The following is a 17,176-nucleotide window of genomic DNA, read 5'->3' as shown; positions in this document are numbered from 1 at the left end:
TGAGCCCCTCACCAGGCAATGTAAATCTTGTTGGCTCAGAAGCTGAATCTGACACTTGACAATTGCATATGTTAATTTTTACCTGTTTGCATTCAGTTGGCAGTCAGTTGTTTTTTTTAAAAAAAGCACTTTCTATTTTTAAACAAGTGACTGTTTGAAATCCACCACAGTGCAGCAAGGGCTTGATTGCAGGCTGTGGGTTGAAAGATACAGCAACAGCACTTTTAACAGTATGTTAACGATGATGAGTAGAGCCAAAGTGTGTGGATCTAATAAGAGAAAAACAGTTACAGTTCTTTCTCATTGTCATTAATTTATGCAGTTAGCCAACGAAATTTTAAAAAATGTCCAGTTATATTTGGATACACTCTTTACACAACTGTTCCTGTTGTAATTGTTGAGTGTCCGCACCAGTTAAAAGGATTTTTAAATCATTCCTCTGTACTTGGCTGTGAAATGCCTGATTTCAGATGTTCTGGGTAGGTCCAGAGTGCGGGAGGATGTTGCCAGCCAAGGGCAGCACTGTCTGCCATCACCTGGGCTCCACCTTCACCAACAAACCATAATATCCAGGGCAGTCACTCCCAGTCCTGCCAGAAAGGAAAGGGCGTACTCAAAATATTTCAGGCCTTGCCCTTGCTTATTGTTTTTGGAAAGTCCTTTGTTTTCTTCTTTTGGTTTTGGTTTTTTGGTTGGTTTTGGTTGGTTTTGTTTTGTTTTGGGTTTTTGTTCAACCCACTAGCTAATGTTCATTTGTGCTGTGCACAATAAAAGCCTGAGCCTGTCAGTTTATATCACACGAGGGGAGGAGCAGTTGGTGATGTTCGAAATATTTTAGACTTTAGAAAAATTCTTGTAGGTGTATTTTCTCTGTTAAAAAAAATGGATTACTTGTAGTAGTTTAGAAATGTATGTATGTAATATATATGTGTGTGTGTGTGTATATATATATATAGTCCCACATATACTTTTAATGAGCTTTGATATGTATATAGGAATGAGGTTATGCTAAGTGAAGCTAAATAAGGCCTCTTAAAACCTGAAAAGGGGGGAGCCCCAGAACTAGAGAGTTCTCAACCCCACCTTGCTGAGTACAGACGTCCACATCGTTATTAGGGCGTGGCAGGAGCTGGCCATGACCTGGCAGAGGCTCATGCCTGTCTTTACCTTGAATATTTAGAGTGGCCCTGTGTATTCCAACAGCAATCGTGCACACACAAACATCCATCACATTTTTGGCTTTGCTGCCTCTGTAGGCAGGCAGGAGGGGAAAATTGTATTCACTGGCCATGAAATGAATTTAAAACAAAAATCAGAGAAATAAAAAGTCAAGATTTTTATTATTTTGGCAAGCACCAGGGTTTATTTTTCACTTACTTGTTGGGCTGGGTTTTTCCCCTGTTTCCTAGATGTACTGGACAGACTTGCACTGTGTATAATTGCATGGGCAGAGTCTGGAGAGCTTTCCAAACACTTGATGTTTATACCTCATGCTCACACTGGCTATTTTTAAATATTGCTACTTTCCGCTGCATTTTCAAAGCTTCTCCTGACACCTCATGCAGTCTGGAGCACTCTCACCTGTCTACACCAGCACCAAGTGCTGGCGAATTCAAAACAAAAACATACGATAAAAATCAAATATTATGTTGCTAACTGCAAAGTTCATTTCCCCTCAGAAGTCCGTCTTTAATTATAAAACCCACGTAACCCATTTCCTTTGGTGTGCAGAAAGGTGTGTAATTAAACTATCAGCATAATACCTTTCTACATGTAAAACCTGCACTTATGAACTTTAACTGCTGAATAAAAACTCCTATTACATGACCATTAAGTATTATGAATAAAGCAAGTCATTGTAGTCCTTGATTAATTTTTATGCACTAACCATTGTGTTCTGCACAAATTTGGTTTCTTTGGTTTCTTTTTTTGGTAGGCATCCCTTCTCTCAGCCATCCTGGTGGATCAGTCATCTCCACCTGCATCTAAGATTGTGCTCCATCTCTCCATGCTTCTCTCCTGGCTGTGGGCATCCCCAAGTCTATGTGGCCTTTCTGTGGTCATCATGGAGGAGGAGTGAGGTTTGCTCTGTCTCTATAATGTCCCCATTGTGGTGTGGCTAGTGAAGGGGGCACAAGGTGGCAGTGGGATTAGGTCCCTTGCATGGAGAACTTGGTGCAGGGCTGAGTCCTGACTTCCTCGTCTCATCTCTGAGTGGTTTGGGGATTTACTCTCAGCTGGGTGGTTTTTAACTAATAAGGAAAATCTGATTTGTCTCCTTTCATGTGGATGTGGCAGCAGACCCTCAGAGGAGAACCTTTCCATGCTGCTCGTGCTTCTGTTTATAGGACCCCAAAAAGCTTTGCCTTGTATCTGTTACATCCATCCCTGGTCCTCCCAAAAATGTCTCCACCACATATCAGCCTCTTGCCAAGTGAAGTGGGGAAAAAAAATATCCCAGCTAAACCCCATAACTCCAAAACCCAAATTGTCAGCAGGACCGAGTATGCCAAGATGCTGAGGAGGATTCTGTGGTGCTGCTCCTGGCTGCCAAGGAGCCTGCACTCCACAGCCCAGAGGACATCTCCAGGACATCTGCCACCCTACGTGCAAATGTTCAGGTCCCCGAGCCATTATTCATCAGCCCCTTGCAGCCATGGTCCCATATGCTGCCTGATGATTATATTGAGGCTGATCTTTGAAGTCTGGAGTCAGGAAGTTTAGCTCAGTTATAATCAATAGCATTTCCAGCTCTTGGAAATCTGCACTAACCACTCAAGGCAGCCAGCCCGCATTATGTCCTTGTCATATGTATATATTTGCATGTTCATTAGCCATGTAGTAGCACAGCTGTATGTGGTTTCATTTAGCTTTTAATTATCTTCTTTGGGTTGGTGTTTTCATCTCCACCAGACTTAGCAAAGAAAAAAAATCACTTAGGCAAGATAAATGCTGCTGAGCTGGTCTGGGGCAAGGAGTGCTATTTCCTTGTGCATCCTACTGTTCCATTGCAAAAGAGATGTTTGGTTCAAAAGTTCCAACGTATATTAATAATAAATCTGTCTCCTAATTTCCCCCATCATTTGCTTATCTTATTCAGGTGGTTGTGGGTGTAATTTTTCATTTGCAGCAGGTGTTTTTTTACATATTAGATAAACTCCATCCTTACAATCCTTGGCGTGGATATTTGTATTTGTTCCAACAGCTGCTGTTCCAAAGCTCGCTCGCACACAGATCAAGGCATCCTCCTCTTTTGATGGAAGTGACTCATACCTCAGATGAGCTGAAAAAAAATACCATGCTCAGCTGCAGACACCTGCATTCATGCTCTGGGTTTAAAAGTTAGGATGTGGGTTCAAGCTAATTTTGCACTCTTCAGGTTCTTATACGACACCCTTTATTTTGGTTTCTGAGAAATTTCCATTAATAAGAACAAAACAAGGTGACTAATTGAGCTTTCTTCTCCTTTCCTCCCCCCACCCAATAAACAAAGAGAAAGATTATGTGATTTATTTCATTCACTTCAATTACTTGTAACAAGGCCAGCCCCCAGGGTCAAAGGCTCAGGGGTCATCTTTGGTTTAAGAAGCAGTGAGGTTATCTGCAGCTTCACTGCTGTGCAGACTGGGGTAGGATGCTGAATCCGCCCTCCTCAGTGCTCCTGTCCCTGGTGTGTACAGCATCAAGGCCTAGAGAAAGTGTTGATGGCGAGGCCAATCTTATTTCACAGGAGTGACAATGAGAACTGACCTTTTAAATATGCTGTGACTTGAGAGCAGCTGTGACGAGGAGTGAGGATGGTGCTGCAGGCGTGGTGCTTGCAGACCTTCAGCCAAATGCAGCCGAGTGCTCTCAATACCATGGGATAGATGCAACTGCCTGTCATGCTTTAACCACAACACAATCTCAGTTCTGCTGTCTGAAATTAGAGATTTACATTTTTTTCTCTCACAAACATAGTGGAATAGAAACACAGAAGCGGCAAGAATCTGGAAGTCCTCCACTGCTGGCTATCTTGTAGGTGTGTGAGCTTCTCCTTGGCTACTGGAGAATAGCAATGGGCTTCTCCAGGGAAACACACCACCTGACTGATTTGCTGAGCAGCTTGTGCTCTTTAAAAGAGCCCCTTGAATCAGCTCGGGGCAAAAGTCATCACGTAAAAAGTGCCCACTAGTACAGGTATATTAGTCCTTCATCCTTACCGTAGGTGATCTCTAACAGCCTCTCATATGAGCAGAGCACAGACCAGGTGGATGAGCTAAACCAAGCCCTACCTGGCTCTTTCAGTGGTGGTTGCTGGCATTTTACTGCCTTTGACAGTTTTTTCCTTCTTGGTTGAAGGAGTGAGACACAGTGCTGATGTAAGAAGGCACAACTTCACTGGAGCCGACAGTTCTGTTTTCCTGTTACACCAGTGGTTTATTTGGAGAGGAATTCCCAAGTGTCTGTTGGGAAATTGGAGCCAGGCAGCTGGGAGCAGATGGTGTCTTATCAAAGGGTGATAATTGTTCATAAGTTAGACTCCTCTGCATCACCTTCTTCTCACAGACTCAGAGTAATGTCTGGAGCTGGCCTCTGCTTGCCATTTCAGGAGCTCTCCTGTAGCAAGAGAAATATATTTTTATAGCTTGCTTACCTTGACACTTCCAACATTTTCCCAGCAAGCTGAAGGTGTAATTAAATGACATGCCAGATGCTGGTGTGCGTTATATTATACCACCTCTCAGCTGGGCTAGCGAAAGGGAATGAATGGAGTCTTAAGACAGCTCTCCTATAGATAGTTATTATCTCTTTTCAATAAAGAATGGGTAAGGTTGAGCAGAATGTCAGTAAACCTGTAATTTTCTAGCCTTTCAGTTACCTCTGTTCTTCTGATCCACCAGTGATGTGAAGTTTTGTTGTACTTTGTTCCGTCAATTTTGGCATCACTCCAAGGAGGTGGCGGGCTCCTGTGTCGCATATGCATATTTATGATAAGGTATGTTCTGATCTTCCTGTTGTGCCTGAAACCAGGTGTTCTGGGCCTTTTGAGGTGGGTTTGCAGCATGGCCTCTTTTGGGCAACGAAGTATTTGGGGCAAAGCTTTTTAGCTATAGGCTGAAAAAACAAAACCTTTCTGGGAAAATGACAGCAAGGTTTCATAACTTCAAACTTAAAGAAACAGAATTATTTTTGTAACTTTAATAACAGGATTTCTATAATGTATTTGCTTACTTCACTGTATCTGCTACCTCAGAAGATGGATCTGGTGTATCCCTTGGCTGTTGAACTCAGGTTTTAGAGCGTTCAGTTTTCAGCTTTGCAGGACACCAGCCCAGTTTTCAGGGAGATAAGATGTTGGCTGACACAAAACAGACTTGCCAGTGAGATTTATTTACTTACTTGGAAGTGGAAATGTTATTTTAATAATCCAGCCAGCCCAGGAGTGGAGGTGTTGAACATTCTCATGGCTGGCCTGAAGAAGGGTTTGCTGTAGCATGGTGTGGTCCTCCCTCTGCCAGAGAGGTGTGCTCTGCATGGGGGGCAGGTGACCCAGGCCAGGGAAGGAGAGAACTGCAGGAGCAAGGACTGTTTTTCTCTCCCAAACTTCAACAATTCTTCATCTAGATATTTATATTTATCAAGGGCATGGGAGACATACTGTTTTAAGACCAATGTTTTTAATGGGTTGATGACTCCTGGTCATCTGGAGAGTCAATGATACTGGCCAGCCCCAGTTCGCAGAGCACTAAGTCCACCAGCAGCCAACAAAGTTCTCCTCTGCTCTTTTGGGGTGAGATGTTCCATTTGACAGAAGAAAGCAACAGCCTGAAACTTCCATATGCTGTCAGTTCAGTGTGTGCAAGGCACCTTTTTCAGAAGTGAGGCGTGCTCATAATTAAAGATTAATTTACTAGCACTAAACCCAAAGCTTTCCTCAAAGTCTATTGTCAACAGACACGCTCCCTTTCAGTGACATTTGCATTTCTAATTGGGACTGCTTATTACCAGAAAGTCTCTGCAGCTGAGATTTAATTTTATATATTTGCTGGTTGTTCTCTTCAACCAGTGCTCTGCAACTGATACTACCCAGTCTCTCCTGCAGTGTGTTGTGCGCCTCTGAGTGGGCACAACTTCGTCCTACCAGATGGTCAGGAGCATGCACAGGTCAGGAAGCTGCAATGTGCCTCAAGAGGGTGTCTTGTCAGTGAGAAAAGCTGGAAAGGTCAGTCAATATAGAGCAGCCAGATGTGTAGAGGAGCAAGATCAGAAATGGAGGAGGCCAACGCTCTGCTTTTGTGCCATGGTTAATGTTTTCTCTGTTCTTTCAAACTGGAATATTTCTACTTCAGAAGACGCATTCAGACTCTTAGAAAGATGTGAATCACTTTCCTTCTCTAATTTACTGACTGGTATTTTTTTATTTTGTCCTGGAAGAACTGATATTAAGAACTCTATTTAACAAGTTGTGGTATACCTTTTAGTCCCTTAGTAATGGGAAATTGTTAGTAAGTGGGCTTCCATGGCATGGTGCTCCCCATCCTGATTTCCTGCTTTAGTGCAGGTATCAAAATCCAAGGGCAAAGTCCTGTACACACCATGAGAGAGACAGTGCCTGCCCAGAAGAGACTGCTGCTGGAATAGACAGGAAAGAAAGGAAATATTATTATTCCTCTTTAACAGATGGGAAACCAAGGCGCAGAGAGTTGAAGAGGCTTGCCAAAAGTCAGACAGAAATCTCAAAACAGCCAGGAACTGAATCCAGGTCTGCTGAGACTCAGGCCAGTGCCTTAATCACTTGACTCCTCATAGATACTATATTTCTGCAGTTGTTATTCATTAGGACAGACTATGAAAATTCTGCCTCTACCTATAGCTGCAGTGCTCCTATAGCATCTTCTACCATGTAATTCCTCCCCTATTTTCCCCCCATATGTGTCAAACAGCCCCTCTCCTCCTACTCCTGCTTAGGAAGGTGCTCACCAAAGCTCTGCCTTCATTTGTGTGCTCCAGCCCTGACCTTCCTCACAAACAAATTCCTTTCTTTTCCAGCACTGATTCCATTTGCCCACAGCCTTGTGACAATTCCTGTCCGGTGCTGAAAGCACCGTAGTTGTCTACAGAACCTTCACATGGCTGCTGTGAAAACCTCCCAAACTGAGATGCTCAGTCGCTTGGAAAGGAAGAATTTGTGGATACTCCCACACATTCCAGCCCAAAGCCTGGCCACAGACCCCTGCACACAGCTCAGTGCTGGAGGAGTTTAACAAAGAGCTTATGCAAATCCTCTCCTATCCATCACGGAGGGGAGTCCTTCATACTTCAGGAATGATGGGAGAAACAATCTATCGATATTCCGTAATGAGCATAAATGCCCTTTATAAATTGTTTCCCTTTTATTGACTCTAAAGCAAATGTAGCCGTGAATGCTGTACATTAATACATTTTATACCTTCTAATGGTTTGATGGCCTCATATATCCAGTAACGCTGAGAATAATCATTAGATTGTAAGGAGTGCAAAATATGTTTTATCACTTGAAAATGGAATTTCTTCTTGAAAGGTAAAACCAGTGGTAGATCATTGATTTGAAAGGTCAGGGTTAAAAAGCTTATTAACGACTGGGTTAAGCTCTAGTAAAATTCTTTGTTTTACTCAGCTGTATGAAGCATTTAGCTAAGTGAGACTCTTCATTAGGACATTAGTCCTTTTATACTAGCTGTGGAAGGTAAGAATCAGTAATTTCCAGCTTATGTTCAGGAAAAATGCATTGCAAGTGGCACACACTCAAATAACACCAGGCGACACGTGGCCATGGGTGTGATGGAAAACAACTGCTGCAGCATCCAGGGGTGGGGGGCCACTGGTGTGTGCAATCCTTATCTCTCCCTGTCCTGTGTGGGGACCCCTGAGCAAGCCTTGGCCAAGCAGGTATATCAGGTTATCAGATATATCAGGTAGTACAGCAGATGACTAGGTAGAAGTACTGGCTGGGGTTCCAGAAGCCACACAGTTGTGTCAGAATGCCACAGTGCTGAGCTAATGAGCCCTGACTCCCTACAGGGCTCTAGACTAGCTAAAGAATGAGGTTCACAGGGCTGCAATGCTTCCTGCCTCTGAGACAGGGAGTTTCTGCCCAGGGAAATATGTGCCTGTCCCTCTCACCATTCCCTAAGTGACATGCTGAGTTGCAGCACGTGGAGAAAGGCTCTGTATTTTGGGTACACCAACAGTACCAGCTCAAGCTCATTGTGATTGCCCTCTATCCCTCCCAGCCATCAAAGAAGCAGAGAGACAGATCCCAGAAGCAAGGTAGAGTGGCACCGTGGCATGGGATGCTGCTCATTGAAAGTGATGGGAATTTTTGAGGTCACATGGGAAATGTGGGTATCATAAGGCACACATGAGCAGAAATATTCACATCAGATGAAAATAAGAGAGGTGGTTGCCCAGCACCACACTGCACTGACCCTGCCCACTTGTCAAAAAGAAGTGGAAACAATTACGAAGAAATTCTGACCTGTGAGGGTGGTGAGAACTTGGCACAGGCTGCCCAGAGAAGCAGTGGCCGCTCCATCCTGGAAGTGTTCAAGGCCAGGTCAGGTGGGGCTTGGATCAACCTGCCGTAGTGGAAGATGTCCCTGCCCATGGCAGAGGGGTTGGATGGAGAGAGGTTCAATCTGGAGAAAGAAGAAAAAATAGTATCACTGTTAAGGATCATTAATCACTGGAGTGAGTTGTCCAAATATGTTGTGGAACCCCTGAACCTGCTTCCAAGACCTAAAGGGCCACAACCCAGAGCACAGCTGTCATCAGGCCGTCAAGGAATGTCCTTTGAAATCCCAGAATAGAAAGCAGTGCCAGTGGGAAAGGAGGCAAGGGTTTCCAAAGATGCCACAGCTTCCAAAAGCTGCAATGCCAAAACCACTTTCTGGTTTCATCAGTTCAGCATTTCTGCAGACATGTATTTAGGATAGAATAGAGTAAATTCAGTTGGAAGAGACCTACCAGGATCACCAAGTCTGCTTCAGGGCTGACCAAAAGTCAAAGCCTGTTAATGATAACATTGCCTCTTTTTAAGGCACTGACCAGCCTGGGGCATTGACCGCCCCTCCTGGAAGATGGTTCTATTGTTCCTCTTGAAGGATCATGAAGAAGATTATTCTTTTGCCAGTATCTTCTTCTTACACTTGTCCTCAGTATTTGCTACTTGTTTCTAACAAAAAAGAGAGGCCTAAAACTCTGTCATACCATGTTAAGAAGGCTTTTAATGTTTTTAATGGAACAAAATAACAATACAGAATATAATATCCATAGCATGTGCTTGGTGCAATGTAATTGCTCTGGGATACTCAATTCTTTTCATATAAAGCAGCCATACCAACCCAACCATCAGAACAACTTTAATATTTTATAGTGAAATTAAATTGCAGATTAAAACAGATGGTTCGAACATTTCATTACCAGCCGTGGTGCTTATTTGCTGACCATTGGCTGGTATATGTAAACATATAAAAAGCAAAAGAGCCCTTGGATACAAACCATACTCTCCCTCAGCTTTTCATTCATGGTTACAGCATGGTTATGAATGTTATGGATCCAGACAGGGTCTTTAAATGTGCTGAATTCAATTTACTTGTACCGATGAAAGGAAGAGGTCATGGAAAGTGCAGAATGGGTGGGAAGAGTATAGAATACTTGTTAACTGTCCTGCCAATGCATTTCAGTTCACAGCTTGGCAGGTCCAGAGCCTTCTGCAAGCTCATGGCACAGAAACCTGGCACCTTCTGCCAGGACAACTTCCACTATCCCAGCTTGCTCCAAGACCTGTCCAGCCTGGCCTTCAACACTTCCAGAGATGGGGCAGCTTCTCTGGGTAACCTGTACCAGGGCCTTACCCCCCTCACAGGGAAGCATTTCTTCCTGATATCAAATCTAAACCTACTGTCCATCACTTTGAAGCCTTTCCCCTTTGCCCTGTCACTCCAGGCCGATGTAAATAGTGTCTCTCCATCTTCCTTGTAGCTCCCTCCAGGTACTGGGAGGCCACAATTAGGTCACCCCAGAGTCTTCTCTTTTCCAGGCTGAACCATCCCAATTCTCTCAGTCTTTCCTCATAGCAGGGCTGCTCCATCCCTATAACCAACTTGGTGCCTGCTCTGGACTCACTCCAACAGGTCCCAAAGGTTGATTCTGCTCTTTGTTCCTGGGAAGCACAGACCTGTCTGTGCTGCAGGACAGGGCTGGCAGCTCATGACAGAGAGGGCAGCACCACCAGCCCATCAAAAAACCTGTCCTCACTGAATGAGTTAACTCTGCTTTCTGAGCCATTAAATAAAACCTTCACAATTACAGCAAGTATTTCCCCATGTTTCCAGTGTACCAGCTGCACTCAATGATGTTGCCCCAGGTATTTAATTTTTCAGATATTGTCAAACAAACAGAATTCTACTCTAAAAATAATTACGAACAAATCTATAAATGTATTTAGCTTTGGCAGAACTGAAGTGAATCGTTGTTTCTTAAAAGTGTAAAAGCCATGCCTTCAGATGTTTTCCATGCTGGTTACTGCTGGGTTGGTGAAAAGATAAGGATTTCAGGGAGTCAGAGCTTCATTCTGCACATCTCCATTGGCAGCACAAGGATGAACCAAGGATATTCTGCTTTACCTCCACTGCATGATGCAGTAACATTATGAAGGAATATTAGCACCTAGTGAGAACACAGCATGTGCATTACAACCTAAGGATTAGGATAGGACACGTTTCTTCTCTGCTGATGGTATGTCCAGCAACCCCAGTCAGCACCTCTGTCCCAAAGAGTCAAGTCTGAATGAACCTGGGCATCTGCTGGCCAAAGGACTGGAAAACAAGTTTGAGTTTGCACCAGTTTAGGGGGAAAAAATTAAAACTGTGGTGCTAAAAGTCTTGTGAAGCTCTTGGAGAGCTACAAAAAATGGAAAGGTTCTAGGGGTAGATATGCTCAGCAAAGCAAACAAATAGAAGTCATCATTAAATTTGCCCTCTCTCTCCCAGTTCAGTGTTGGAGCTTTTGGTGGCTTTTATGTAGTTCAGATCTGACCAGAACTTCCAGCTATGAGAGCACTATCTTAATTTCTTGACTGGTACTTCACTGGGCTTGCTGGGAGCTCTGGTTACAGCACTGCTCCTGCGCAGTCACTGACCTAGTCTGAATTACCCCAGATCTTGGGAATAATGGACATCAATCACCCAGGACAGTGCAGGGCCTCATTTCGTGCACAGGCGCTGAAACCTTGAAACAATGATGTGCGAAGACACATTCACAGGTATCCACATCTGCTTCCCAATTTAAACCTTAAACCCTGGTTCTACCAGGGCTTTAAGGAAGCGAGCATCCAACGAAGAAAGTACAGGGGAAGGCATTAGAGGCAGAGGATCACCTTTTTGTGACACTGTTCTTTCAGGATCATAGCTGCGTCTTCAGACACATAATCCTTGATCCTTGTGTGTTAGAGCTATCATGCAGAAAAGTTTGCTCAAATAATAGCATATTGTTGACAACAAACTAGAAGAGCTATTTAAAAAGAAAATACTGTACAATGCATGCTTAAAAGTGTTAGAAAAAAAAGGAATTGTATTTTAAAAATCAGTATTTATCAACAGTCCTGGCTGTAACTGAGGATTCACAGCATGGATGCTGAAAGAATGGAGACAGCATGGTAATGAAAAAAGCGTATCCATCATCAACAATACAATACTTACTGTGACCTAAGGTCAGGTTTGTACAGTTACACCAGATGTTAGATTTCAGCCGTTCTTTGAAACGAAGAAACACAATGGTTACTATTCCTGTAGTGTTGGGGATTTCATTAAACAACACGTTTATCTTTCAGCTTTAAAATGTAGAGCAAGATTAGGATATTCTAACATTTAGGTTTCAGACGGATCCAGTAAGCATAATGTAAAGTAGGGGGGTGGCTCTATAAAAGAATTACTATTTTGAATGCAACAGCCAGATCTTTCCTGTGGCAAAACTGAGAGGCAGCAAAGCAAAGGGTGAAAGAAGCAGATCCAGTATATAGCTCTAATGGTGTGGCTGTTTGTAAATGAGCCCAGGACAGGGTGTGTGTGGCCCTGGGGATGCCCTGCCCCCTGACACTGCAGAGAGCAACAGTGACTCTGAACAGGGCTTGCCCCTCTCTGTGCTTCAGCTCTTTTCCTCTTTTCTTCCTTCTCAAGCGATAACAGAGGAGTGGGGCCATCATTAGAGGAGCCTGACCTGAAAGGAGGCTGGAATTGCTTAGGGTTTCCTTTGGTCATCCCCTCTGAACTAGACTGCTCCAGCCCTGGCTGCTCCTCTGCCTCTGAGCTCAGCCCATTTCTTCAAATAGAAGATATTCCCTTGCAACAAATTCCCTTACTTGCTTTATTTAAGGTCCCTTTAGCAGTCACTGTGATTTTATACAGTTGTACATCTAATTTATTGTACATGTATGTATTTATATATAAATACAGTACATGCTACATATTTTTATATGTATATATGTACAGATATATGTACACACATATCCATAACCTTAAGAACTAACTCCCACTCTGAAATAATATTCTCAGTCATTACTATTAATCAGGAATACTAACATTCTCAGGCTGAACATAAAGACAGGCTTGCAGCTACCAAGAAGCCTTTAGATTATCCTCTCCTCTGTCTTTCTCAGCCCAGAACTTTGCATTGTTTGTAAACAGCCCCCATTTTGGACCAAGCAGGTAAGGCAGAGGAGCAAGGTCCATGTCCTGAATTATTTCATTAAAAATTAAAGCTTTGTAAAAGTGTACACATTTCATTAACTTCGCATTGCAGGCTTTGCAAATATTCTAAGGGATGCTAATCTCCTGGCTTTAATTAGATTGAAGGTCTCTTGCAAAGGCTATCATTTTAATATAAAATGAGCGATCTTTTAAGCTTTGTGAATTAGAAAACAAGAACTCCCATTTTAGATCAACAGTTACATACTGAAACAAAAGAGATTTGGATTTTTTGCAAAGTTAAGGTTTTTGCACTACCTACAGTGCAATTGCAGAAGTCAGGCAGTACATACATTCTTCACATCTGTCTGGGATATGCCCATACAATCATAGACTGGTTTTGGTTGGAAGGTTCCTTAAAAGACCATCTTATTCCAACCCCTGCCATGGGCAGGGACACCTTCTGCTATCCCAGGTTGCTCCAAGCCCCGTCCAGCCTGGCCTGGGACACTTCCAGGGATCCAGGGGCAGCCACAGCTCCTCTGGGCATCCTGTGCCAGGGCCTCCCCACCCTCCCAGGGAAGAATTTCTTCCTAATATCAAATCTAAACCTCTTCAGTTTGAAGTAATTTCCCCCTGTCTTGTCACTACCTGCTTTTTTAAATAGAGTCTCTCCATCTTTCTTGTAGCTGCCCCAACAGACAGACAGAGAGATCCCCACACCCCCCTGTCCTTGACTGCCAACACCTCTTCTACACTAATTCCACACCAAAACCTCCCCTAGATCAGGGCCATACTGTCACATTGGCCCTATCTTTCTTCCTCTAATGACTTTCTATGCAATATTAAGTTGACTCCCAGAAGAATTGCCCAGAGTGACCCAAGAGGAGCAGTTCTGGAGGGAAGAGGAGCAGGACACTGCTTGTGGGACACCACAGGGGTGGCCTGGCCATGAGTGTGGGATGACATTTCAGCCGAGCACTGAACATATCTTCCTTACCAGGGACTGCACTGAACTATTTTAAATCTGCAGTTGTCATCTGCCCCTGTTCTCCTGCTATTATCCCCTGCTAGGAGACAAATTTTTATATTTCTGACCAAGATGCAATCTTCTTTCCCTTATCAAACATAATAGAAAATGCTGTAGTTACAGAATAACAAACTCGTCTCCTGGATAAATGTCAATCTATTTTTAAGTGTGGGATCAGCTTGGGAGCTGCCTGTGACAGTGTATCACTTCATGCCAACATGGTACCTCTTCATTTCTTATTTCACTCACCTCCAGCCCCCTGCCTTTGGTACCACATTGCCTTGGGCGTCGCTCCTTTTTCCTCTTCCACCTGGTTCCTCTCTGCATGCAAAGGGCAGGATTATCCTGCCTGCTCCCACCTTAGTATCTCCAGGTTAGGTAAATGGATTCTCCTGCTTTTGTGGTGTTTCTCTTTCAGGCTTCAGTCCTGTTATTTTCAGCTACATTTATCAAGTCCAGAAATTGCTTGTACAGCTTTGCACACTTTTCTGTTGGACTTTTGGACCCATAATAGACTTCCAAACTATCTTACTCTTTTGAGGACCACGGTTTGGAGATGAACGTATTATTCATCACAGAATCATGGAATGGTTTGGGTTGGAAGGGACCTTAGAGCTCATCTCCTTCCAACCCCTGCCATGGGCAGGGACACCTTCCACTAGACCAAATAGCTCCAAGACCCATCCAGCCTGGCCTTGGACACCTCTCTGGGCAACCTGGGCCAGTGTCTCACTACCTTCACACCAAAGAATTTCTTCCTGATATCTAATCTAAACCTGCCCTTTTCCAGTTTCTATATAGGCAGAGACAGGGCAGGCTGCTTTATGGAATCTGAGTGCAGAGACAGACTTGCAAAAGCCCCTTTGCTTGTACTTGCAGGGAGCAGACATTCAAACCCATTGCTAGCACTAGATCCACTTGGAATAGCAGTTAATTAAATAATGACTTTTTCCATTTCTTTCAGTTCATCTTTCATACCAATTGGTTGTACAGACTCTTCAAAACTAAGAGGGCTAAGCTCCGAGTATAAATTTAATTAATCAATAATTATAATTTTTAAACAATCTTGATTTATTAAAAATTGACCTCCAGAAAAAGACCTGACTCCATTAATGTCTGTGCTTAGTTCTCCGCTGCTGACAGTCTTGCTGGGCAAGTTTCCTTTAAGGGCACAAAGTCCTCAATTTCATTTCTCCTGTTCCCTAATTTTGATTCAGAGCCACATCTTTGTTTAAAGGTTTATGTAGATAAACCTCAATTTTGTCAATCTCAATTTTGTATAAGAAGTAGGATCAACTTCTAATTTCCAATGTTAAATCCTACGCTCTACTTTCCACCGCAATATTCTTGAGATGACTCTTCCAGGTTAGATCCCATGCTGGGTTCAACACTTAGAATAAACTAAAGCAACAGTAACTTCATTTACTCATTAAGAACACGGGTTTGCTCTGAAACTACCCGATAGGCAGTGAGCTTTCCAAGTTCAGGTTAGGATATGCAATGATGGCATGGACAAAAACAATGACATTGTGGACTGCCCAAAATATAAATTCTCTGCTTTCCTACTGCTTAAGAACACACAATAATACAAGTAATATTTTGTGATAACCTGTATATAAAACAGATATGAAAGATCTTCCCAGGGAGTGCCCAGCTGCTTGATAATGGGATGTTGTTTTAAGCACCTAGTGAGAAATGGACACTTATTGGCCACCCTATTTCCTTCAGTACAGAATCTACTGTAAGTATTCCTGAGGCCGCTGTTACATACACTACCCAAACTTCAGCAGGGGATCAGCACAGGGGCTTGAGGCTGCTGTGCTGCCAGGATGCTGCACTTCCCCCCTGACAGCATTGATCCATGAGTGGTGAGTTCTAGAGAGGTCTGGCTATAGGAAACCCACCTCCAACCTCACCTCTGCTGCATGCAACCAGTAAAACACAAGCATTGCATTCCCCTTCCTCGCAGAGCAGTGCCAGAAGACACGTGCTTTAGCACAGCAGAGATTTGAATGTTATTAAGAGTGTGAGAAATGGTCACACTGGAGTAAAACCAAAGTCCACATAGTGCATTAACATCTGGGGTTTGGTGCCTAGGAGAAGACAAGGTGCACAGAAAACACAGCACCCACTGCCAGCCAGCCAGGGTTAGCTCCCCTTGACAACACCTCACTCTTCACGTGTCAGACTGACCTAAAAAACCCTTTTCCTGTACATGCTCTGACAGGTGCTGTATTTGAGCAAATGTTAATAGACAGCATATTAACTCTGACGGCTTCAGATCACCGAGGTATGTGTCTGAGTTTGCATCTCCTGGATAAACATTCCTGACTCTCATCTGCTTTGATCAGTATCACTCACTCTGTGATCCCTGCTCTTCCCCAGCGTCGTGACAAATTTTTGGTTCCGTGTCAACATCAATGTCTCAGTGGCTGTAATGGTGGTTGAGATGGGCCACTTCATCTCAGTATCACATCTTGGTGGTTCAGAATTGATCTCAGCGTACTCTGAAAGTTTTATGAGCATCACATTGCCAGGGATTTTTATGATCTGGAAGGTGCAGGCACATTTCTACTACCACAGTACAGAATGGAGGCAGAGAGGGCTACAGCACACTCAGACTCTTTCCTCCTCATATTTCACTTCAAAATCTCTCTTGTTTAACCACTGGGCTGGAAAAGAGGAAGGTTTGTGACATTTCTCAGGCCAAGGTAAGACAGTAGACAAAATTCATTACAGAATCACAGAATCATCAAGGCTGGAAGAGATCTTCAAGGTCATCTAATCCAACTGTCAGCCTAGTGCTACCATAACCACTCCTATACCATATCCTAAACCCTGGTATTCTAAACAAGGAAAACTCCCAAGGAACAGGGTTGGCATTACACTTTTTACAGGATCTCAGAACCTGACATGTATTCAATGGGACTGTTGTGTGTCTTGTGTTTCTGCTACCTTTTTTCCTGTTTTCTTCTTTAAAAGTATTAGACTACGTATTTGGAAACAGGTCCATAGCTTAGGCCAATCAGCTTATTTCTATCAGATGAAGTTCTGCCTTTAAATTTCAGACAATATAAGAAAATGCCCTAAAAGAGCTCTGAACTGTACAGTCCACTGATTCTCCTCTGTCTTCAAATTCCTTTTGCCCCAAGCTATTACCTCAATCTACTTTCTTTTTTTTTGTCTTCCCCTAGTGACTGGTTTACATCTCAGGTACTCAGAACAAAGAGTATTGTTTTGATCTGTGTTTAAGGCAGCATGTTCTGGAAGTCACTTGCATCATAGTTAGCATTCTGCCTTTTTTCTTTCTTTTTTTTTTTTTTTTAATAAAGACTATTCTTACCTGTCACAATACTACAGAGAGGCTTTTTTTTCTTGTATAGAGGCAACTGCAACATGCAAATATTCCAGTTCTTAGAACATGCAACCTAAAAATTAG

The sequence above is a fragment of the Corvus kubaryi genome, unplaced genomic scaffold (genome assembly GCF_017639235.1).
Source record: "Corvus kubaryi isolate FWS band 111438036 unplaced genomic scaffold, C.kubaryi_AGA036_p1.0 64923, whole genome shotgun sequence".
Classification (NCBI taxonomy): domain Eukaryota; kingdom Metazoa; phylum Chordata; class Aves; order Passeriformes; family Corvidae; genus Corvus; species Corvus kubaryi.
This window is presented reverse-complemented; position numbering follows the sequence as displayed.